At 44.0% G+C, this 23,488-nt stretch overlaps 1 protein-coding gene and 1 long non-coding RNA gene across 3 annotated transcripts in view; one reads left to right on the plus strand and one right to left on the minus strand.

Moving 5' to 3' along the window:
• RB1CC1 (RB1 inducible coiled-coil 1) overlaps window positions 1-2,848 on the minus strand; it is a 191,236-nt gene extending 188,388 nt beyond the window's left edge. For both annotated transcript variants that reach the window (XM_069731337.1, XM_069731336.1), the window contains exon 1: window positions 2,731-2,848. The gene's annotated coding sequence lies outside the window, so the exon portion shown is untranslated. The remainder of the gene's footprint in view (window positions 1-2,730) is intronic.
• A 66-nt stretch (window positions 2,849-2,914) lies between these two features.
• Window positions 2,915-23,488, plus strand: part of LOC138641440 (uncharacterized) — a 62,994-nt gene continuing 42,420 nt past the window's right edge. Inside the window, exon 1 of the long non-coding RNA XR_011313839.1 lies at window positions 2,915-2,969. This is a non-coding gene — a long non-coding RNA (uncharacterized lncRNA). The remainder of the gene's footprint in view (window positions 2,970-23,488) is intronic.

Below are 23,488 nucleotides of genomic sequence, written 5' to 3' on the forward strand. Positions count from 1 at the left end.
TCTCCATACACACTGTATACATGCACACACAGATACACAATATATATCTCCATATACACACACACATCATACACACTGTATACACGCACACACAATTTATATATCTCCATACACACTGTATACATGCACACACATTATATATTATATACACATTATATATCTCCATACACACTGTATACACGCACACACATATACACAATATATATCTCCATATACACACACACACACCATACACACTGTATACACGCACACACATTATATACAATATATATCTCCATACACACTGTATACACGCACACACATTATATACAATATATATCTCCATACACACTGTATACACGCACACACATTATATACAATATATATCTCCATACACACTGTATACACGCACACACATTATATACAATATATATCTCCATACACACTGTATACACGCACACACATATACACAATATATATCTCCATACACACTGTATACATGCACACACAGATACACAATATATATCTCCATATACACACACACATCATACACACTGTATACACGCACCCACAATATATACACAATATATATCTCCATACACACTGTATACACGCACACACATATACACAATATATCTCCATACACACTGTATACACGCACACACATTATATACACAATATATATCTCCATATACACACACACATCATACACACTGTATACACGCACACACATTATATACACATTATATATCTCCATACACACTGTATACATGCACACACATTATATACACATTATATATCTCCATACACACTGTATACATGCACACACATTATATATCTCTATACACAGTGTATACATGCACACACATTATATACACATTATATATCTCCATACACACTGTATACATGCACACACATTATATATCTCCATACACAGTGTATACATGCACACACATTATATACACAATATATATCTCCATACACACTGTATACACGCACACACATATACACAATATATATCTCCATATACACACACACACACCATACACACTGTATACATGCACACACATTATATATCTCCATACACACTGTATACATGCACACACATTATATACACAATATATATCTCCATACACACTGTATACACGCACACACATTATATATCTCCATACACACTGTATACATGCACACACATTATATACACAATATATATCTCCATACACACTGTATACACGCACACACATTATATATCTCTATACACAGTGTATACATGCACACACATTATATACACATTATATATCTCCATACACACTGTATACATGCACACACATTATATATCTCCATACACAGTGTATACATGCACACACATTATATACACAATATATATCTCCATACACACTGTATACACGCACACACATTATATACACAATATATATCTCCATATACACACACACATCATACACACTGTATACACGCACACACATTATATACACATTATATATCTCCATACACACTGTATACATGCACACACATTATATACACATTATATATCTCCATACACACTGTATACATGCACACACATTATATATCTCTATACACAGTGTATACATGCACACACATTATATACACATTATATATCTCCATACACACTGTATACATGCACACACATTATATATCTCCATACACAGTGTATACATGCACACACATTATATACACAATATATATCTCCATACACACTGTATACACGCACACACATATACACAATATATATCTCCATATACACACACACACACCATACACACTGTATACATGCACACACATTATATATCTCCATACACACTGTATACATGCACACACATTATATACACAATATATATCTCCATACACACTGTATACACGCACACACATTATATATCTCCATACACACTGTATACATGCACACACATTATATACACAATATATATCTCCATACACACTGTATACACGCACACACATTATATATCTCTATACACAGTGTATACATGCACACACATTATATACACATTATATATCTCCATACACACTGTATACATGCACACACATTATATATCTCCATACACAGTGTATACATGCACACACATTATATACACAATATATATCTCCATACACACTGTATACACGCACACACATATACACAATATATATCTCCATATACACACACACACACCATACACACTGTATACATGCACACACATTATATATCTCCATACACACTGTATACATGCACACACATTATATACACAATATATATCTCCATACACACTGTATACATGCACACACAATATATATCTCCATACACACTGTATACACGCACACACATTATATATCTCCATACACAGTGTATACACGCACACACATTATATATCTCCATACACACACATTATATATACACACACACTGCATATATAGACACACAGTGGAAGTGTTTCTGTACTGTGACACCACACAGGGCAGTGACAGCTGTTACCCGGGCTCTGTGACGACCCCCGGGGCAGCCATGATGTGCAGGGCACAGGCCTCCCAGCACTAACACGTTTCTAGCTGAGGGCGGATTAATGAGAAGCATCTGACTGAGGGGCCTGGGTGTCAGGCCGGGGGAAGGGAGGAGTTGTCAGCTGCTGCCTCATCTACATGTACACCACAACAAAGGGGCTTCCCACACCGGGCTCTGCGGCGGCCCGGGATCCCACCCTCAGCCGTCACCTGTCATACCCGGACACCGTGCGGCCGCCACTCTGGAAGATCCCCTTGTTATTATTGTTGTTGACGACTCAGCATCGCTCAGACTGCTTGTTTCCGGCGGCGGCTCTAGCATCGCGAGAGTGAGGACAGGTCTCGCGGTACTTAGGAGAGACAGTCAGGGGAACTGGGGATAGGGGAGGCGCTCTGGCCGTGACGTCATCCGTGCAGGGAGCTGCTTCAATCGGCGGTTGTGTGACTGGAGACTTCCGGTCGGCTTATGGTGGTGACAACTGGCAGCAGTTCTGTGAGGCGCCATAATGTCCCCCAGTAAAACCCGGTGTACCTGCCCTGGGGGCAACTAGACTTCTGTGGTGGCAGCAGGGCACAAACTAATGTGATGCGTAAGAGCGGTCACAGTATTACACCCTGGCCATATAGATGGTGTTATACAGGGGCAGCTGCCGTGTGAGACCCTCTACTAGCAAACGTTACTGAGACCTCACACATTACATGGAGAGGAGAGAGTCCACTTTGTGAAGAGGAGGCGACTTCTCAGTTCCTACGGTCACACCGATGGTCTGCGGCGGTCACACCGATGTTCGGCGACGGTCACACTGATGTTCGGCGACGGTCACACCGATGGTCGGCGGTCACACCGATGGTTGGCGACGGTCACACCGATGGTTGGCGACGGTCACACCGATGGTTGGCGGCGGTCACACCGATGGTCGGCGGCGGTCACACCGATGGTCGGCGGTCACACCGATGGTCTGCGGCGGTCACACCGATGTTCGGCGACGGTCACACCGATGGTCTGCGACGGTCACACCGATGGTTGGCGACGGTCACACCGATGTTTGGCAGCGGTCACACCGATGGTCGGCGGCGGTCACACATGGGTATGCTATGCGAGGATGCAATTTTTTTCTCAATAAAGTGTCCCTATGGCATCCTTATGGCGAGATCTTCTCGTCGGCTTGCAAAATGGACATATAATGGATTCATGGGCTGAAGTATTTGTGAAAACAGATATACAGTATATATATATATATATCAGTGACACACATACAGTCACTGGCTTTCCCTCTGGCGGAGAAAATTGCGCGGGAGCCCACGCCAGTTTTTTCCGTGAATTCTTTAAAGGGAACCTGTCACACCCAAAATCGAGGGCGAGCTAAGCCCACTAGCATCAGGGCTTATCTACAGCATTCTGGAATACTGTAGACAGCCCCCGATGTATCCTAAAAGATAAGAAAAAGAGGTTAGATTATACTCACCTGGGGGTGGTCCGATCCGATGGTCGTCGCGGTGCGGCGCCTCCCTTCTTCATCAGATGACGTCCTCTTCTGGTCTTCACGCTCCGGCGCAGGCGTACTTTGCCCTGTTGAGGGCAGAGCAAAGTACTGCAGTGCGCAGGCGCCGGACCTCTCTGACCTTTCCCAGCATGATGACCAGAAGAGGACGTCATCCTATGAAGATGGGAGGCCCCGGACCGCGACGCCCACCAGATCGGACCACCCGCCCAGGTGAGTATAATATGACCTCTTTTTCTCATCTTTCAAGATACATCAGGGGCTTATCTACAGCATATATATATACAGTGGGGCAAAAAAGTATTTAGTCAGTCAGCAATAGTGCAAGTTCCACCACTTAAAAAGATGAGAGGCGTCTGTAATTTACATCATAGGTAGACCTCAACTATGGGAGACAAACAGAGAAAAAAAAATCCAGAAAATCACATTGTCTGTTTTTTTAACATTTTTTTTGCATATTATGGTGGAAAATAAGTATTTGGTCAGAAACAAAATTTCATCTCAATACTTTGTAATATATCCTTTGTTGGCAATGACAGAGGTCAAACGTTTTCTGTAAGTCTTCACAAGGTTGCCACACACTGTTGTTGGTATGTTGGCCCATTCCTCCATGCAGATCTCCTCTAGAGCAGTGATGTTTTTGGCTTTTCGCTTGGCAACACGGACTTTCAACTCCCTCCAAAGGTTTTCTATAGGGTTGAGATCTGGAGACTGGCTAGGCCACTCCAGGACCTTGAAATGCTTCTTACGAAGCCACTCCTTCGTTGCCCTGGCGGTGTGCTTTGGATCATTGTCATGTTGAAAGACCCAGCCACGTTTCATCTTCAATGCCCTTGCTGATGGAAGGAGGTTTGCACTCAAAACCTCACGATACATGGCCCCATTCATTCTTTCATGTACCCAGATCAGTCGTCCTGGCCCCTTTGCAGAGAAACAGCCCCAAAGCATGATGTTTCCACCACCATGCTTTACAGTAGGTATGGTGTTTGATGGATGCAACTCAGTATTCTTTTTCCTCCAAACACGACAAGTTGTGCTTCTACCAAACATCCAGTTTGGTTTCATCAGACCATAGGACATTCTCCCAAAACTCCTCTGGATCATCCAAATGCTCTCTAGCAAACTTCAGACGGGCCCGGACATGTACTGGCTTAAGCAGTGGGACACGTCTGGCACTGCAGGATCTGAGTCCATGGTGGCGTAGTGTGTTACTTATGGTAGGCCTTGTTACATTGGTCCCAGCTCTCTGCAGTTCATTCACTAGGTCCCCCCGCGTGGTTTTGGGATTTTTGCTCACCGTTCTTGTGATCATTCTGACCCCACGGGGTGGGATTTTGCGTGGAGCCCCAGATCGAGGGAGATTATCAGTGGTCTTGTATGTCTTCCATTTTCTAATTATTGCTCCCACTGTTGATTTCTTCACTCCAAGCTTGTTGGCTATTGCAGATTCAGTCTTCCCAGCCTGGTGCAGGGCTACAATTTTGTTTCTGGTGTCTTTGACAGCTCTTTGGTCTTCACCATAGTGGAGTTTGGAGTCAGACTGTTTGAGGGTGTGCACAGGTGTCTTTTTATACTGATAACAAGTTTAAACAGGTGCCATTACTACAGGTAATGAGTGGAGGAAAGAGGAGACTCTTAAAGAAGAAGTTACAGGTCTGTGAGAGACAGAAATCTTGATTGTTTGTTTCTGACCAAATACTTATTTTTCACCATAATATGCAAAAAAAATGTTAAAAAAACAGACAATGTGATTTTCTGGATTTTTTTTTCTCAGTTTGTCTCCCATAGTTGAGGTCTACCTATGATGTAAATTACAGACGCCTCTCATCTTTTTAAGTGGTGGAACTTGCACTATTGCTGACTGACTAAATACTTTTTTGCCCCACTGTATATATAGCGTGGCTGCTATATACTGCGTGGGCTGTGCTACAGTTAGGGCCAGAAATATTTGGACAGTGACACAAGTTTTGTTATTTTAGCTGTTTACAAAAACATGTTCAGAAATACAATTATATATATAATATGGGCTGAAAGTGCACACTCCCAGCTGCAATATGATAGTTTCCACATCCAAATCGGAGAAACGGTTTAGGAATCATAGCTCTGTAATGCATAGCGTCCTCTTTTTCAAGGGACCAAAAGTAATTGGACAATGGACTCTAAGGGCTGCAATTAACTCTGAAGGCGTCTCCCTCGTTAACCTGTAATCAATGAAGTAGTTAAAAGGTCAGGGGTTGATTCCAGGTGTGTGGTTTTGCATTTGGAAGCTGTTGCTTTGAGCAGACAACATGCGGTCAAAGGAACTCTCAATTGAGGTGAAGCAGAACATCCTGAGGCTGAAAAAAAATAAAAAAATCCATCAGAGAGATAGCAGACATGCTTGGAGTAGCAAAATCAACAGTTGGGTACATTCTGAGAAAAAAGGAATTGACTGGTGAGCTTGGGAACTCAAAAAGGCCTGGGCGTCCACGGATGACAACAGTGGTGGATGATCGCCGCATACTTAATTTGGTGAAGAAGAACCCGTTCACAACATCAACTGAAGTCCAGAACACTCTCAGTGAAGTAGGTGTATCTGTCTCTAAGTCAACAGTAAAGAGAAGACTCCATGACAGTAAATACAAAGGGTTCACATCTAGATACAAACCATTCATCAATACCAAAAATAGACAGGCCAGAGTTAAATTTGCAGAAAAACACCTCAAGAAGCCAGCTCAGTTCTGGAAAAGTATTCTATGGACAGATGAGACAAAGATCAACCTGTACCAGAATGATGGGAAGAAAAAAGTTTGGAGAAGAAAGGGAACGGCACATGATCCAAGGCACACCACATCCTCTGTAAAACATGGTGGAGGCAACGTGATGGCATGGGCATGCATGGCTTTCAATGGCACTGGGTCACTTGTGGTTATTGATGACATAAGAGCAGACAAGAGTAGCCGGATGAATTCTGAAGTGTACCGGGATATACTTTCAGCCCAGATTCAGCCAAATGCTGTAAAGTTGATTGGACGGCGCTTCATAGTACAGATGGACAATGACCCCAAGCATACAGCCAAAGCTACCCAGGAGTTCATGAGTGCCAAAAAGTGGAACATTCTGCAATGGCCAAGTCAATCTCCAGATCTAAACCCAATTGAGCATGCATTTCACTTGCTCAAATCCAGACTTAAGACGGAAAGACCCACAAACAAGCAAGACCTGAAGGCTGCGGCTGTAAAGGCCTGGCAAAGCATTAAGAAGGAGGAAACCCAGCGTTTGGTGATGTCCATGGGTTCCAGACTTAAGGCAGTGATTGCCTCCAAAGGATTTGCAACAAAATATTGAAAATAAAAATATTTTGTTTGGGTTATGTTTATTTGTCCAATTACTTTTGACCTCCTAAAATGTGGAGTGTTTGTAAAGAAATGTGTACAATTCCTACATTTTCTATCAGATATTTTTGTTCAACCCTTCAAATTAAACGTTACAATCTGCACTTGAATTCTGTTGTAGAGGTTTCATTTCAAATCCAATGTGGTGGCATGCAGAGCCCAACTCGCGAAAATTGTGTCACTGTCCAAATATTTCTGGCCCTAACTGTATATACAGTCATGGCCAAAAGTATTGACACCCCTGCAATTCTGTCAGATAATACTCATTTTCTTCCTGAAAATGATTGCAAACACATTCTTTGGTATTATTATCTTCATTTAATTTGTGTTAAATGAAAAAACAAAAGAGAATGAAGCAAAAAGCAAAACATTGATCATTTCGCACAAAACTCCAAAAATGGGCCAGACAAAAGTATTGGAACCCTCAGCCTAGTACTTGGTTGCACAACCTTTAGCCAAAATAACTGCGACCAACCGCTTCCGGTAACCATCAATGAGTTTCTTACAATGCTCTGCTGGAATTTTAGACCATTCTTCTTTGGCAAACTGCTCCAGGTCCCTGATATTTGAAGGGCGCCTTCTCCAAACTGCCATTTTTAGATCTCTCCACATGTGTTCTATGGGATTCAGGCCTGGACTCATTGCTGGCCACCTTAGAAATCTTCAGTGCTTTCTCTCAAACCATTTTCTAGTGCTTTTTGAAGTGTGTTTTGGGTCATTGTCCTGCTGGAAGACCCATGACCTCTGAGGGAGACCCAGCTTTCTCACACTGGGCCCTACATTATGCTGCAAAATTTGTTGGTAGTCTTCAGACTTCATAATGCCATGCACACGGTCAAGCAATCTGTGTTCTTTTCTTTGAATGCCTCTTTGATTTCTCCTGTAAGCTCTATGTTGATGCCTTTGCCCAAAAAGCTCTACTTTTGTCTCATCTGACCAGAGAACATTCTTCCAAAACGTTTTAGGCTTTTTCAGGTAAGTTTTGGCAAACTCCAGCCTGGCTTTTTTATGTCTCGGGGTAAGAAGTGGGGTCTTCCTGGGTCTCCTACCATACAGTCCCTTTTCATTCAGACGCCGACGGATAGTACGGGTTGACACTGTTGTACCCTCGGACTGCAGGGCAGCTTGAACTTGTTTGGATGTTAGTCGAGGTTCTTTATCCAACATCCGCACAATCTTGCGTTGAAATCTCTTGTCAATTTTTCTTTTCCGTCTACATCTAGGGAGGTTAGCCACAGTGCCATGGGCTTTAAACTGCTTGATGACACTGTGCACGGTAGACACAGGAACATTCAGGTCTTTGGAGATGGACTTGTAGCCTTGAGATTGCTCATGCTTCCTCACAATTTGGTTTCTCAAGTCCTCAGACAGTTCTTTGGTCTTTCTTTTCTCCATGCTCAATGTGGTACACACAAGGACACAGGACAGAGGTTGAGTCAACTTTAATCCATGTCAACTGGCTGCAAGTGTGATTTAGTTATTGCCAACACCTGTTAGGTGCCACAGGTAAGTTACAGGTGCTGTTAATTACACAAATTAGAGAAGCATCACATGATTTTTCGAACAGTGCCAATACTTTTGTCCACCCCCTTTTTTATGTTTGGTGTGGAATTATATCCAATTTGGCTTTAGGACAATTCTTTTCGTGTTTTTTCATTTAAGACAAATTAAATTAAGATAATAATACTAAATAATTTGTGTTTGCAATCATTTTCAGGAAGAAACGGAGTATTATCTGACAGAATTGCAGGGGTGTCAATACTTTTGGCCATGACTGTATTACGTGGCCAGTGTTATATACTGTGTGGCCTGTGTTATATATTACGTGGCCAGTGTTATACACTGCGTGGCCTGTGTTATATAGTACATCGCCTGTGTTATATACTGTGTGGGCTGTGTTATATAGTACGTGGCTGTGTTATATACTGCGTGGCCACTGTTATATATTGCGTGGCCTGTATTAACGCATCGGGTATTCTACAATATGTATGTATGTATATAGCAGCCACATAGTATATAGCACAGACCACGTAGTATTTGTCTGCTATATGTACCAGAGAAATAGTGAGCACCACAAAAAACAATAAGTCAGGGATCAACCATATGCATAAAAAAAGACAATCAAAAAAACAAAGAAAAAAGATATGCATAACAAAGGGATCAACCTTCAAGGGATAACAACTTTATTAATACAAAAAGGCACAACAGAGCAAGACATACATTTTAAAAACAGTTAAAAATCCAAAAAAGGGAAACAGCTAATCAGCTAAATGCAACCCCCCCCCCCCCCCCCAGACAGTTGGAAACAAATGCCAACAAGCACTAGAGAATTATGAGATATATCAATAACAAGAAGGTGCATGTATACATATTTACACATGAACACTAATATATGTCCATCTGCTACCAGCTATACTCTATAGGCATAAGACAGTATCCAAAAATAAGATGCAAAAGTTAGATTAGGGTCGCTCCACTTCCCAGGTCTAATTATTCTCTATAAGCCATCACATCAGATAAGATGTTACCTAAGGAGTTGAGAACAAAGCAGCCGCGTATTAAAGTGTATTCCACAAAGGTAAAAGTCACGTTTCTTGCTCCCATGACAACCCTTAAGCCAGACTGAGTGTATTTTCTCACAGCCTCGGCAACATTGTAACAGCAACCTGCTGCGCAAGTGTGGTGAGGTTAACCTGTTGAACTGGAAGTTCATGCCGGTCTGCACATGCTACCAGGGAACCGCACGCCAGGTGATGTTTATTTTACTTTATTACCTGGCTATATTAGATTGAGTACAGACTACTTAAGGTACCTTCACACTGAGCCACTTTAGAACGATAGCGATCCGTGACGTTGCAGCGTCCTGGATAGCGATATCGTTGTGTTTGACACGCAGCAGCGATCTGGATCCTGCTGTGAGATCGCTGGTCGGAGCTGAAAGGCCAGCACTTTATTTCGTCGCTGGATCTCCCACTGACATCGCTGAATCGGCGTGTGTGACGCTGATTCAGCGATGTCTTCACTTGTAACCAGGGTAAACATCGGGTTACTAAGCGCAGGGCCACGCTTAGTAACCCGATATTTACCCTGGTTACCATTGTAAATGTAAAAAAAAAAAAACATTACATACTTACATTCCGGTGTCTGTCGCGTCCCCTGGCGTCCGCTTCCCTGCACTACTCCTGCATCCTGTGTCAGCACCGGCCGGCCGTAAAGCAGAGCACAGCGGTGACGTCACCGCTCTGCTTTACGGTCGGCGCTTACACACTGCAGGGAAGGTGACAGCGAAGGACGCGACAGACACCGGAATGTAAGTATGTAGTGTTTGTTTTTTTTTACATTTACAATGGTAACCAGGGTAAACATCGGGTTACTAAGCGCGGCCCTGCACTTAGTAACCCGATGTTTACCCTGGTTACCAGGGGACTTTGGCATCGTTGGTCGCTGGAGAGCTGTCTGTGTGACAGCTCGCCAGCGACCACACAATGACGAAACGGCGACGCTGCAGCGATCGGCATCGTTGCCTATATCGCTGCAGTGTCGCTTAATGTGACGGTACCTTAAAGGTACCTTCACACATAACGATTTCGTTAACGATATCGTTGCTTTTTGTGATGTAGCAACAATATCGTTAATTAAATCGTTATGTGTGACAGCGACCAACTATCAGGCCCCTGCTGGGAGATCGTTGGTTGCTGGGGAATGATCAGGACCTTTTTTTGGTCGCTGATCATCCGCTGTCATCGCTGAATCGGCGTGTGTGACGCAGATCCAGCGATGTGTTCACTGGTAACCAGGGTAAATATCGGGTTACTAAGTGCAGGGCTGCGCTTAGTAACCCAATATTTACCCTGGTTACCATTGCAAAAGTTAAAAAAAAAAAACAGCACATACTCACATTCCGATGTCTGTCACGTCCCCCCAGCGTCAGCTTCCCGCACTGACTGTGTCAGCACCGGCCGGCCGTAAAGCAGAGCACAGCGATGACGTCACCGCTGTGCTCTGCTTTACGGCCGGCGCTGACACAGTGGACGCCGGGGGACGTGACAGACATCAGAATGTGAGTATGTACTGTTTTTTTTTTTTTTTAACTTTTACAATGGTAACCAGGGTAAATATCGGGTCACTAAGCGCGGCCCTGCGCTTAGTAACCCGATGTTTACCCTGGTTACCCGGGGACTAAGGCATCGGTGAAGACAGTTTCAACGATGCCGAAGTCTTTCCCCTGATCGTTGGTCGCTGGAGAGAGCTGTCTGTGTGACAGCTCCCCAGCGACCACACAACGACTTACCAACGATCACGGCCAGGTCGTATCGCTGGTCGTGATCGTTGGTAAGTCGTTCAGTGTAACGGTACCTTTACCCTACACTTCCCCTGATGAAGCCGCTCCTGTAGCGTCGATACGCGTGGGGCTCAGTTCCCCCCAGCACTAGCACCTTATATTTCGCTACCGCTGCTCTGTTTGGCATCCTGGCACCTCAGGGTTCTTTGGAGCTTGTCATCCGCTTCGCTCTTGCTGTCTTAGGTGATATATTACTTCTTCGTTACCTGGTGACTTTTACCTTTAGAAAACTAAAAAAAGTGCTTTAGTTAGTCAGTAAAAAGTAGGTAGGAGTATTTAAAACAAGAAAATGATAAGGGTGCCCATACTTATGCACCTGTCAAATTTTGTTTGAATGCAGATTGCACATTTTCTGTTAGTACAATAAACCTTATTTCAAGGCAGAAACATTACTGTGTCCAACAGTTATTAGATACCGTATATAATCGAGTATAAACCAAGATTTTCAGCCCATTTTTTTGGGCTGAAAGTCCTTCTCTCGGCTTATACTCGAGTCATACCCGGGGGTCAGCAGGGGAGGGGGGCGGGGGCTGTCTAGTTATACTTACCTACTGCTGGCACGGTCCCTGCAGGTCCCTGCTTCTTCCAGCGCTGCAGCTTCTTCCTGTATTACATAGTAACATAGTAACATAGTTAGTAAGGCCGAAAAAAGACATTTGTCCATCCAGTTCAGCCTATATTCCATCATAATAAATACCCAGATCTACGTCCTTCTACAGAACCTAATAATTGTATGATACAATATTGTTCTGCTCCAGGAAGACATCCAGGCCTCTCTTGAACCCCTCGACTGAGTTCGCCATCACCACCTCCTCAGGCAAGCAATTCCAGATTCTCACTGCCCTAACAGTAAAGAATCCTCTTCTATGTTGGTGGAAAAACCTTCTCTCCTCCAGACGCAAAGAATGCCCCCTTGTGCCCGTCACCTTCCTTGGTATAAACAGATCCTCAGCGAGATATTTGTATTGTCGCCTTATATACTTATACATGGTTATTAGATCGCCCCTCAGTCGTCTTTTTTCTAGACTAAATAATCCTAATTTCGCTAATCTATCTGGGTATTGTAGTTCTCCCATCCCCTTTATTAATTTTGTTGCCCTCCTTTGTACTCTCTCTAGTTCCATTATATCCTTCCTGAGCACCGGTGCCCAAAACTGGACACAGTACTCCATGTGCGGTCTAACTAGGGATTTGTACAGAGGCAGTATAATGCTCTCATCATGTGTATCCAGACCTCTTTTAATGCACCCCATGATCCTGTTTGCCTTGGCAGCTGCTGCCTGGCACTGGCTGCTCCAGGTAAGTTTATCATTAACTAGGATCCCCAAGTCCTTCTCCCTGTCAGATTTACCCAGTGGTTTCCCGTTCAGTGTGTAATGGTGATATTGATTCCCTCTTCCCATGTGTATAACCTTACATTTATCATTGTTAAACCTCATCTGCCACCTTTCAGCCCAAGTTTCCAACTTATCCAGATCCATCTGTAGCAGAATACTATCTTCTCTTGTATTAACTGCTTTACATAGTTTTGTATCATCTGCAAATAACGATATTTTACTGTGTAAACCTTCTACCAGATCATTAATGAATATGTTGAAGAGAACAGGTCCCAATACTGACCCCTGCGGTACCCCACTGGTCACAGCGACCCAGTTAGAGACTATACCATTTATAACCACCCTCTGCTTTCTATCACTAAGCCAGTTACTAACCCATTTACACACATTTTCCCCCAGACCAAGCATTCTCATTTTGTGTACCAACCTCTTGTGCGGCACGGTATCAAACGCTTTGGAAAAATCGAGATATACCACGTCCAATGACTCACCGTGGTCCAGCCTATAGCTTACCTCTTCATAAAAACTGATTAGATTGGTTTGACAGGAGCGATTTCTCATAAACCCATGCTGATATGGAGTTAAACAGTTATTCTCATTGAGATAATCCAGAATAACATCCCTCAGAAACCCTTCAAATATTTTACCAACAATAGAGGTTAGACTTACTGGCCTATAATTTCCAGGTTCACTTTTAGAGCCCTTTTTGAATATTGGCACCACATTTGCTATGCGCCAGTCCTGCGGAACAGACCCTGTCGCTATAGAGTCACTAAAAATAAGAAATAATGGTTTATCTATTACATTACTTAGTTCTCTTAGTACTCGTGGGTGTATGCCATCCGGACCCGGAGATTTATCTATTTTAATCTTATTTAGCCGGTTTCGCACCTCTTCTTGGGTTAGATTGGTGACCCTTAATATAGGGTTTTCATTGTTTCTTGGGATTTCACCTAGCATTTCATTTTCCACCGTGAATACCGTGGAGAAGAAGGTGTTTAATATGTTAGCTTTTTCCTCGTCATCTACAACCATTCTTTCCTCACTATTTTTTAAGGGGCCTACATTTTCAGTTTTTATTCTTTTACTATTGATATAGTTGAAGAACAGTTTGGGATTAGTTTTACTCTCCTTAGCAATGTGCTTCTCTGTTTCCTTTTTGGCAGCTTTAATTAGTTTTTTAGATAAAGTATTTTTCTCCCTATAGTTTTTTAGAGCTTCAATGGTGCCATCCTGCTTTAGTAGTGCAAATGCTTTCTTTTTACTGTTAATTGCCTGTCTTACTTCTTTGTTTAGCCACATTGGGTTTTTCCTATTTCTAGTCCTTTTATTCCCACAAGGTATAAACCGCTTACACTGCCTATTTAGGATGTTCTTAAACATTTCCCATTTATTATCTGTATTCTCATTTCTGAGGATATTGTCCCAGTCTACCAGATTAAGGGCATCTCTAAGCTGTTCAAACTTTGCCTTCCTAAAGTTCAATGTTTTTGTGACTCCCTGACAAGTCCCCCTAGTGAAAGACAGGTGAAACTGCACAATATTGTGGTCGCTATTTCCTAAATGCCCGACCACCTGCAGATTTGTTATTCTGTCAGGTCTATTAGATAGTATTAGGTCTAAAAGTGCTGCTCCTCTGGTTGGATTCTGCACCAATTGTGAAAGATAATTTTTCTTGGTTATTAGCAGAAACCTGTTGCCTTTATGGGTTTCACAGGTTTCTGTTTCCCAGTTAATATCCGGGTAGTTAAAGTCCCCCATAACCAGGACCTCATTATGGGTTGCAGCTTCATCTATCTGCTTTAGAAGTAGACTTTCCATGCTTTCTGTTATATTTGGGGGTTTGTAACAGACCCCAATGAGAATTTTGTTACCATTTTTCCCTCCATGAATTTCAACCCATATGGACTCGACATCCTCATTCCCTTCGCTAATATCCTCCCTTAAAGTGGATTTTAGACAAGACTTTACATAGAGACAAACCCCTCCTCCTCTCCGATTTTTACGATCCTTTCTAAACAGACTGTAACCCTGTAAGTTAACTGCCCAGTCATAGCTTTCATCTAACCATGTCTCGGTTATTCCCACTATGTCAAAGTTACCTGTAGATATTTCTGCTTCTAGTTCTTCCATCTTGTTTGTCAGGCTTCTGGCGTTTGCGAGCATGCAGTTTAGAGGATATTGTTTTGTTCCAATCTCCTCACTGTGGATTGTTTTAGAAATGTTCTTACCTCCCTTCTGAGTATGTTTTCCTGGGTCGTCTTTGTTCGAGTCTAATGTTTTTCTTCCCGTCCCCTCTTCTTCTAGTTTAACGCCCTCCTGATGAGTGTAGCGAGTCTTCTGGCGAATGTGTGTTTCCCAGGTTTGTTGAGGTGTAGTCCGTCTCTGGCGAGGAGTCCATCATACCAGTAATTCACACCGTGGTCCAGGAATCCAAATCCTTGTTGTCTGCACCATCGTCTTAGCCAGTTGTTTGCATCAAGGATCCTGTTCCATCTCCTGGTGCCATGCCCGTCTACTGGAAGGATAGAAGAAAAAACTACCTGTGCATCCAGTTCCTTTACTTTCTTCCCCAACTCTTCAAAGTCCTTGCAGATTGTCGGTAGGTCCTTCCTTGCCGTGTCATTGGTGCCAACATGTATCAGAAGAAATGGGTGGACGTCCTTGGAGCTGAAGAGCTTTGGTATCCTATCGGTCACATCCTTGATCATCGCACCTGGAAGGCAGCATACTTCTCTTGCAGTTATGTCCGGTCTGCAGATGGCTGCTTCAGTGCCTCTCAGTAGTGAGTCTCCCACCACCACCACTCTTCGTTGCTTCTTGGCTGTACTTTTTGCTGTCACTTGTTGCTGTGTGCCCTTTTCTTTTTTGCTTGCTGGTATTGCTTCATTCTTAGGTGTGCCATCTTCATCCTCTACAAAGATTTGATATCGGTTCTTCAGTTGTGTGGTTGGTGATTTCTCCACGGTCTTCTTGCTTCTTTTGGTCACATGCTTCCACTCATCTGCTTTTGGAGGTTCTCTGACACTTTTTGCACCTTCTGTGACCAGTAGAGATGCTTCTGTTCTGTCTAGAAAGTCTTCATTCTCTTTGATGAGTTTCAAAGTTGCTATTCTTTCTTCCAGACCCCGCACCTTTTCTTCTAAAAGGGCCACTAGTCTACACTTCTGACAGGTGAAATTGGATTCTTCTTCTGGTCGATCTGTGAACATGTAGCACATGCTGCAGCTCACCATGTAGGTTGTCACATCTGCCATGTTGCTCCTAGATCCTGCCTACTTGCTGTGTGTTTTCCTTCTTGTGTAATCTACTCAGCCAAGCTCTCTTGCAATAATGTCCTACAGGCAAAAATTCGCGCGCCTTACGGCGCGCGGTTTGGTGATGCTTTCGAAGCAGCTGGTCCCGGCTGTACCCAACGATCTTCTAGCTTAGGGAGACTTCGCTTCTCCCAGAAGGCACCTGGAATATGCAAATTAGCCTCCTGAAGCTTGAATCCCTGGTTTGGTGATGCTTTCGAAGCAGCTGGTCCCGGCTGTACCCAACGATCTTCTAGCTTAGGGAGACTTCGCTTCTCCCAGAAGGCACCTGGAATATGCAAATTAGCCTCCTGAAGCTTGAATCCCTGGTTTGGTGATGCTTTCGAAGCAGCTGGTCCCGGCTGTACCCAACGATCTTCTAGCTTAGGGAGACTTCGCTTCTCCCACAAGGCACCTGGAATATGCAAATTAGCCTCCTGAAGCTTGAATCCCTGGTTTGGTGATGCTTTCGAAGCAGCTGGTCCCGGCTGTACCCAACGATCTCCTAGCTTAGGGAGACTTCGCTTCTCCCAGAAGGCACCTGGAATATGCAAATTAGCCTCCTGAAGCTTGAATCCCTGGTTTGGTATTTGAAGCTCAATCCCTGGTATTGAGCGGTCACATGGTACCGCTCATTACAGTCATGAATATGCGGCTCCACCTCCCATAGAGGTGGAGCCGCATATTCAAGACTGTAATGATCGGTAACTGTGACCGCTCAGAACAGGAAGAAGACGCAGCGCTGGAAGAAGCAGGGACCGCGCCAGGAGCAGGTAAGTATACGGGGAGGGGAGCGCTGCGCGATATTTACCTGCTCCTCATTCCGGTGTGGCTCCATCTCCAGCGTCCTCTGGCTGTGACGCTCAGGTCAGAGGGCGCGGTGACGTAGTCAGTGCGCGCCCTCTGCTGAGCATCAGTGCTGGAGACGGAGACACACGAGGAGCAGGTAAATATTGAAAGCGCCGGCGTCCTGAGCAAAGAGAGGTGAGTATGGCTACGTTCACATTAGCGTTGCGCCGCCCTGCGTCGGCGACGCAACGCGCGACGCATGTTAAAACGCGCGCAAAAACGCGCGCGTTTTGCGACGCGTGCGTCGTTTTTGACGAAAATCGGACGCACAGAAAATGCAACTTGTTGCATTTTCTTGCGTCCGACGCTAGCGTCGGAAACGACGCACGTGGCGAAAAACGCCACCCAAAAAACGCACGCGTCCCCTATGTTAAACATAGGGGCGCGTCGCCGCTGCGTCGCCGCTGCGTCGCCGACGCAACAGCGGCGCAACGCTAATGTGAACGTAGCCTATGTGATTTTTTTCTATATGGCACAGCTTTATATGGAGCATCTATGGGGCCATAATGAACGGTGCAGAGCATTCTATATGGCACAGCTTTATATGGAGCATCTATGGGGCCATAATGAACTGTATGGAGCATTATATATGGCACAGCTTTATATGGAGCATCTATGGGGCCATAATGAACTGTATAGAGCATTATATATGGCACAGTTTTATATGGAACATCTATGGGGCCATAATGAACGGTATGGAGCATCTATTTTTATTTTTGAAATTCACCGGTAGCTGCTGCATTTCCTACCCTAGGGTTATACTCGAGTCAATAAGTTTTCCCAGTTTTTTGTGGCAAAATTAGGGCGGTCGGCTTATACTCGGGTCGGCTTATACTCGAGTATATACGGTATATGAAACTGAAATAGCTGTTGCAAAAAAAAACAATTTTTTTAAAACATTAAGCTTAAGATGAATAGGGGTGCCCAAACTTTTTCATATAACTGTATGTGTGTGTGTCAATGATATATGCCTATACTATGTGTAGACATTTATTTTATCTTTTCTATTCTAACCTGTCAGTGTGATTTTACTGTACACCGCACTGAATTGCCGGCTTTTCTATAGGACATCGGTGTGTATTTCTTGCAAGTCACACGGATGGTCCGTGTGGTGTGCGAGTTTTTCTCGTACCCATAGACTTTAATTGGTGTTTCTCAGCCGAGATATGGTGGAAATCGCAGTATGCTGCGATTTCTCTCGCACGTAGAATACGGCCGAGAAAACAACGGATGATGGGATCTGCCCCATATATTAACATTGGTCCGAGTGCTGTGCAATTTTTTTATCGCATAGCACTCGTCCGTATTAAGGTCTAGTGTGACTCCGGCCTTATACTCCGAGTACAGACCGCGATGTAGGAGACAGTCACACTCCGAGTACAGACTGCGATATAGGAGACAGTCACACTCCGAGTACAGACCGCCATGTAGGAGGCAGTCACACTCCGAGTACAGACTGCCATGTAGGAGACAGTCACACTCCGAGTACAGACCGCCATGTAGGAGACAGTCACACTCCGAGTACAGACCGCTATGTTGGAGACAGTCACACTCCGAGTACAGACCGCCATGTAGGAGACAGTCACACAGAGTACAGACCGACATATAGGAGACAGTCACACTCCGAGTACAGACCGCTATGTTGGAGACAGTCACACTCCGAGTACAGACCGCCATGTAGGAGACAGTCACACTCCGAGTACAGACCGCTATGTTGGAGACAGTCACACTCCGAGTACAGACCGCCATGTTGGAGACAGTCACACTCCGAGTACAGACCGCCATGTAGGAGACAGTCACACTCCGAGTACAGACCGCCATGTTGGAGACAGTCACACTCCGAGTACAGACCGCCATGTAGGAGACAGTCACACTCCGAGTACAGACCGCCATGTAGGAGACAGTCACACTCCGAGTACAGACCGCTATGTTGGAGACAGTCACACTCCGAGTACAGACCGCCATGTTGGAGACAGTCACACTCCGAGTACAGACCGCCATGTAGGAGACAGTCACACTCCGAGTACAGACCGCTATGTTGGAGACAGTCACACTCCGAGTACAGACCGCCATGTAGGAGACAGTCACACTCCGAGTACAGACCGCCATGTAGGAGACAGTCACACTCCGAGTACAGACCGCCATGTAGGAGACAGTCACACTCCGAGTACAGACTGCCATGTAGGAGACAGTCACACTCCGAGTACAGACCGCCATGTAGGAGACAGTCACACTCCGAGTACAGACCGCCATGTAGGAGACAGTCACACTCCGAGTACAGACCGCCATGTAGGAGACAGTCACACTCCGAGTACAGACCGCCATGTAGGAGACAGTCACACTCCGAGTACAGACCGCCATGTAGGAGACAGTCACACTCCGAGTACAGACTGCCATGTAGGAGACAGTCACACTCCGAGTACAGACCGCCATGTAGGAGACAGTCACACTCAGAGTACAGACCGCCATGTAGGAGACAGTCACACTCCGAGTACAGACTGCCATGTAGGAGACAGTCACACTCCGAGTACAGACCGCCATGTAGGAGACAGTCACACTCAGAGTACAGACCGCCATGTAGGAGACAGTCACACTCAGAGTACAGACCGCCATGTAGGAGACAGTCACACTCCGAGTACAGACCGCCATGTAGGAGACAGTCACACTCAGAGTACAGACCGCCATGTAGGAGACAGTCACACTCCGAGTACAGACCGCCATGTAGGAGACAGTCACACTCCGAGTACAGACCGCCATGTAGGAGACAGTCACACTCCGAGTACAGACCGCCATGTAGGAGACAGTCACACTCAGAGTACAGACCGCCATGTAGGAGACAGTCACACTCCGAGTACAGACCGCCATGTAGGAGACAGTCACACTCAGAGTACAGACCGCCATGTAGGAGACAGTCACACTCAGAGTACAGACCGCCATGTAGGAGACAGTCACACTCCTAGTACAGACCGCCATGTAGGAGACAGTCACACTCAGAGTACAGACCGCCACAGACCTTGATTTTTCAGACACATCCACACACTTCACACAGACCGCAATGTTCGGAGACAGTCACTCTCCACGTACACACCAAAAAAAATATACACATACAAAAAAATGAAAATAAAAAATAAAGATACTAGTAAAAAATGAAAAAAAAAATATCCATTGATATTGTAAGAGTGGAAAAAATATATAGTATAAAGCAAGCTAGTAAGCTTAGTTGGTAGGGTATCATCGTGGCACCAGAGCCGACCAGTGTGTGCATGAGGTAGGGCAGAAACAACATGAAGTTAGTGGTGACTATTTACCTGTATCATGTAGGTAGATAGCATGGAAAAAACTAAGGAATTTCTTGAAAGATCCACAGAGGGGATGCTGTGGAAAAGTGTGAAATTAATGCACAGCATCCTGATTGTGTTGAAGCACCTATGTGGACAGACTATATACGTTTAACCCCTTAATGACAGCCAATACGTCTTTTAACTGACCTGAGATATAAGAGAATAACCTCCACATACAGGTGACAATCCAGCAGTTGTCGGCTGTCCACTATAGCTGACAACTTGCTGCATTAGCCACGATCAGTGTTTGCACCGTCCATATCTGTTTAACCCCTTAGATGCTGCTGCCAATAGTGACTACATCATTATAAATGGTTAACAGAGTGTGAGGGCTTCCTCTTTATCTCAATTGGCGCCCTCAGATCATGATTGTGTGGTCCTGATGTTTACGATGGCAATTCACGACCAAATAGTGGCCTTAGAGTCTGATGGCTGTTGTAACCTGTTCAGAAGTTAGCGGCATTTATGTGGTAAACATACACTTTTTCATTTCTGTCATGCCACTTTGCATTATTTCCTGAAAAGCAACTGAAGGGTTAATAAGCTACCTGACAGCAGTTTTCAATATGTCAGGGGGTGCTGTTTTTAAAATGGTATCAAGTTTGGGGGTTTCCCAATATATGAGACCCCTAAAGTCACTTCAATCCTGGATAGTCCCCTAAAAAAATAAATGTTGTAAATTTCCTTAAAAAAAATTTAAAATTGCTGTTACATTTTTAAACCTCCTAAAATGCTAACAAAATACAATAATGTGTTACAAATGGGGTTGATGTAAAGCCGACATGTGGGAAATGTTATTTATTAATGGTTTGCTGTGGTATGACTATCTGGATTAAAGGGATAATCATTCAGATTTTGAAAATTGCTAATTTTTTAACATTTTTCTCAAATTTTTGATATTTTTTTATAAATAAACGCAAAACATATTGAACTAAGTTTACCATTATCATAAAGTATAATGTGTCACGAAAAAACAATCTCAAAATCACTGGGATTTGTTGAAGTGTTGCAGAGTTATTAACACATAAAGTAACATTGGTCAGATTTAAAAAATTTGGCTCCGTCACTAAGGGGTTAAAGCTTGCTGCTAGAAATGCTGGTGACCTGTTGTGGACATAAAAGCTAAGTAATAGCGCTGTCAGGGGACGTCTTAAGGCCCCTTCACATTTAGCGACGCTGCAGCGATACCGACAACGATCCGAATCGCTGCAGCGTCGCTGTTTGGTCGCTGGAGAGCTGTCACACAGACCGCTCTCCAGCGACCAACGATGCCGGTAACCAGGGTAAACATCGGGTAACTAAGCGCAGGGCCGCGCTTAGTAACCCGATGTTTACCCTGGTTACCATGCTAAAAGTAAAAAAAAACAAACACTACATACTTACCTACAGCCGTCTGTCCTCCAGCGCTGCGCTCTGCTTCTCTGCACTCCTCCTGTACTGTCTGGGAGCCGGAAAGCAGAGCGGTGACATCACCGCTCTGCTTTCCGGCTCACAGACAGTACAGGAGGAGAGCAGAGCACAGCGCTGGAGGACAGACAGCGGTAGGTAAGTATCTAGTGTTTGTTTTTTTTTACTTTTAGCATGGTAACCAGGGTAAACATCGGGTTACTAAGCGCGGCCCTGCGCTTAGTTACCCGATGTTTACCCTGGTTACCAGTGAAGACATCGCTGGATCAGTGTCACACACGCCGATCCAGCGATGTCTCCAGGGAGTCCAGCGACCAAATAAAGTTCTGGACTTTATTCAGCGACCAACGATCTCCCAGCAGGGGCCTGATCGTTGGTCGCTGTCACACATAACGATTTCATTAACGATATCGTTGCTACGTCACAAATAGCAACGATATCGTTAACAATATCGTTATGTGTGAAGGTACCTTTAGGAATGTAGAAGCATTTACCTGGTTAGAAGGTTCTATGCCAGTACTTACTGCGGTCCATTTTAGGCCGGGGTCACACTTACGAGTGCAACGCGAGAAACTCGCACGAGTCTCTCGCATCAATACCCGGCACTCGGGACTGTGTAGTAAGTTATCTTTTAATGGTTTCAAACACTCCAATTAATTAATACTAATTATTGAGATATTGATATGGTTTCAATCAGTTTATTATATAACATTCAGTATATCCTAACTATATGGAGTTCGCAGAAGGTCATTGAAGTTTAAATATCCAACCAGATGACCCACCTAACAAAGGAATGTAAATGACCAGTAATTTGCTTATCTACTAACAAAAGGATTGTTGGCATTCAAAGATGTATGTAATGTTATTTTACTGCTTTTACTGACTGTTTATTTCTTATTATTTATTAAGTAAATTAATTTTTGTTTACTCAATTTTCGTGTGAACATTTATTTATTCATCACAATCCTTGAATCCATAACAAAACAGGGACATAGAAATACATGCAGCCGCACGCTCTGGTCCCGAGTGCCGGCGGCAGTGTCGGGTATTGATGCGAGAGACTCGCGTGACTTTCTTGCATTGAACTCGCAAGTGTGACCACCGGCCTTACTGGGATCTTTTGGCAAAGTGTCAGGCAAATTATAAGATCCCCAAATTACCAATTGAAGCCTATGCTTACTTGAATGCGTCCATCTTAAAAGATATGATCTTAGCTACTTTAGTGAACTTTTCTTCAGGGAAAACTTCAGGTGCAGATTGCTTTAGTTATTTCTATTATAAAAATCTATACAGAATTCCTCATTCCCCAAATGAAAGTCGGTTTCACTACTTTTCTGGATCTTGCTCCTATCTCTAATACATTGTCTCATTCCCTCATTACTCTTAATACCTTAGGCAGCGAATCACACTTACTAGATTGAGCCAATTATATTGGCCTATAGCCCCTTTAAATTCTGATTTTAAAATATTTACTCACATATCTTGCAAACAGGCTTAATCCCTGGCTACCCTGTCTGATTAACAAAATC

The sequence above is a fragment of the Ranitomeya imitator genome, chromosome 6, assembly GCF_032444005.1.
Source record: "Ranitomeya imitator isolate aRanImi1 chromosome 6, aRanImi1.pri, whole genome shotgun sequence".
Lineage (NCBI taxonomy): Eukaryota > Metazoa > Chordata > Amphibia > Anura > Dendrobatidae > Ranitomeya > Ranitomeya imitator.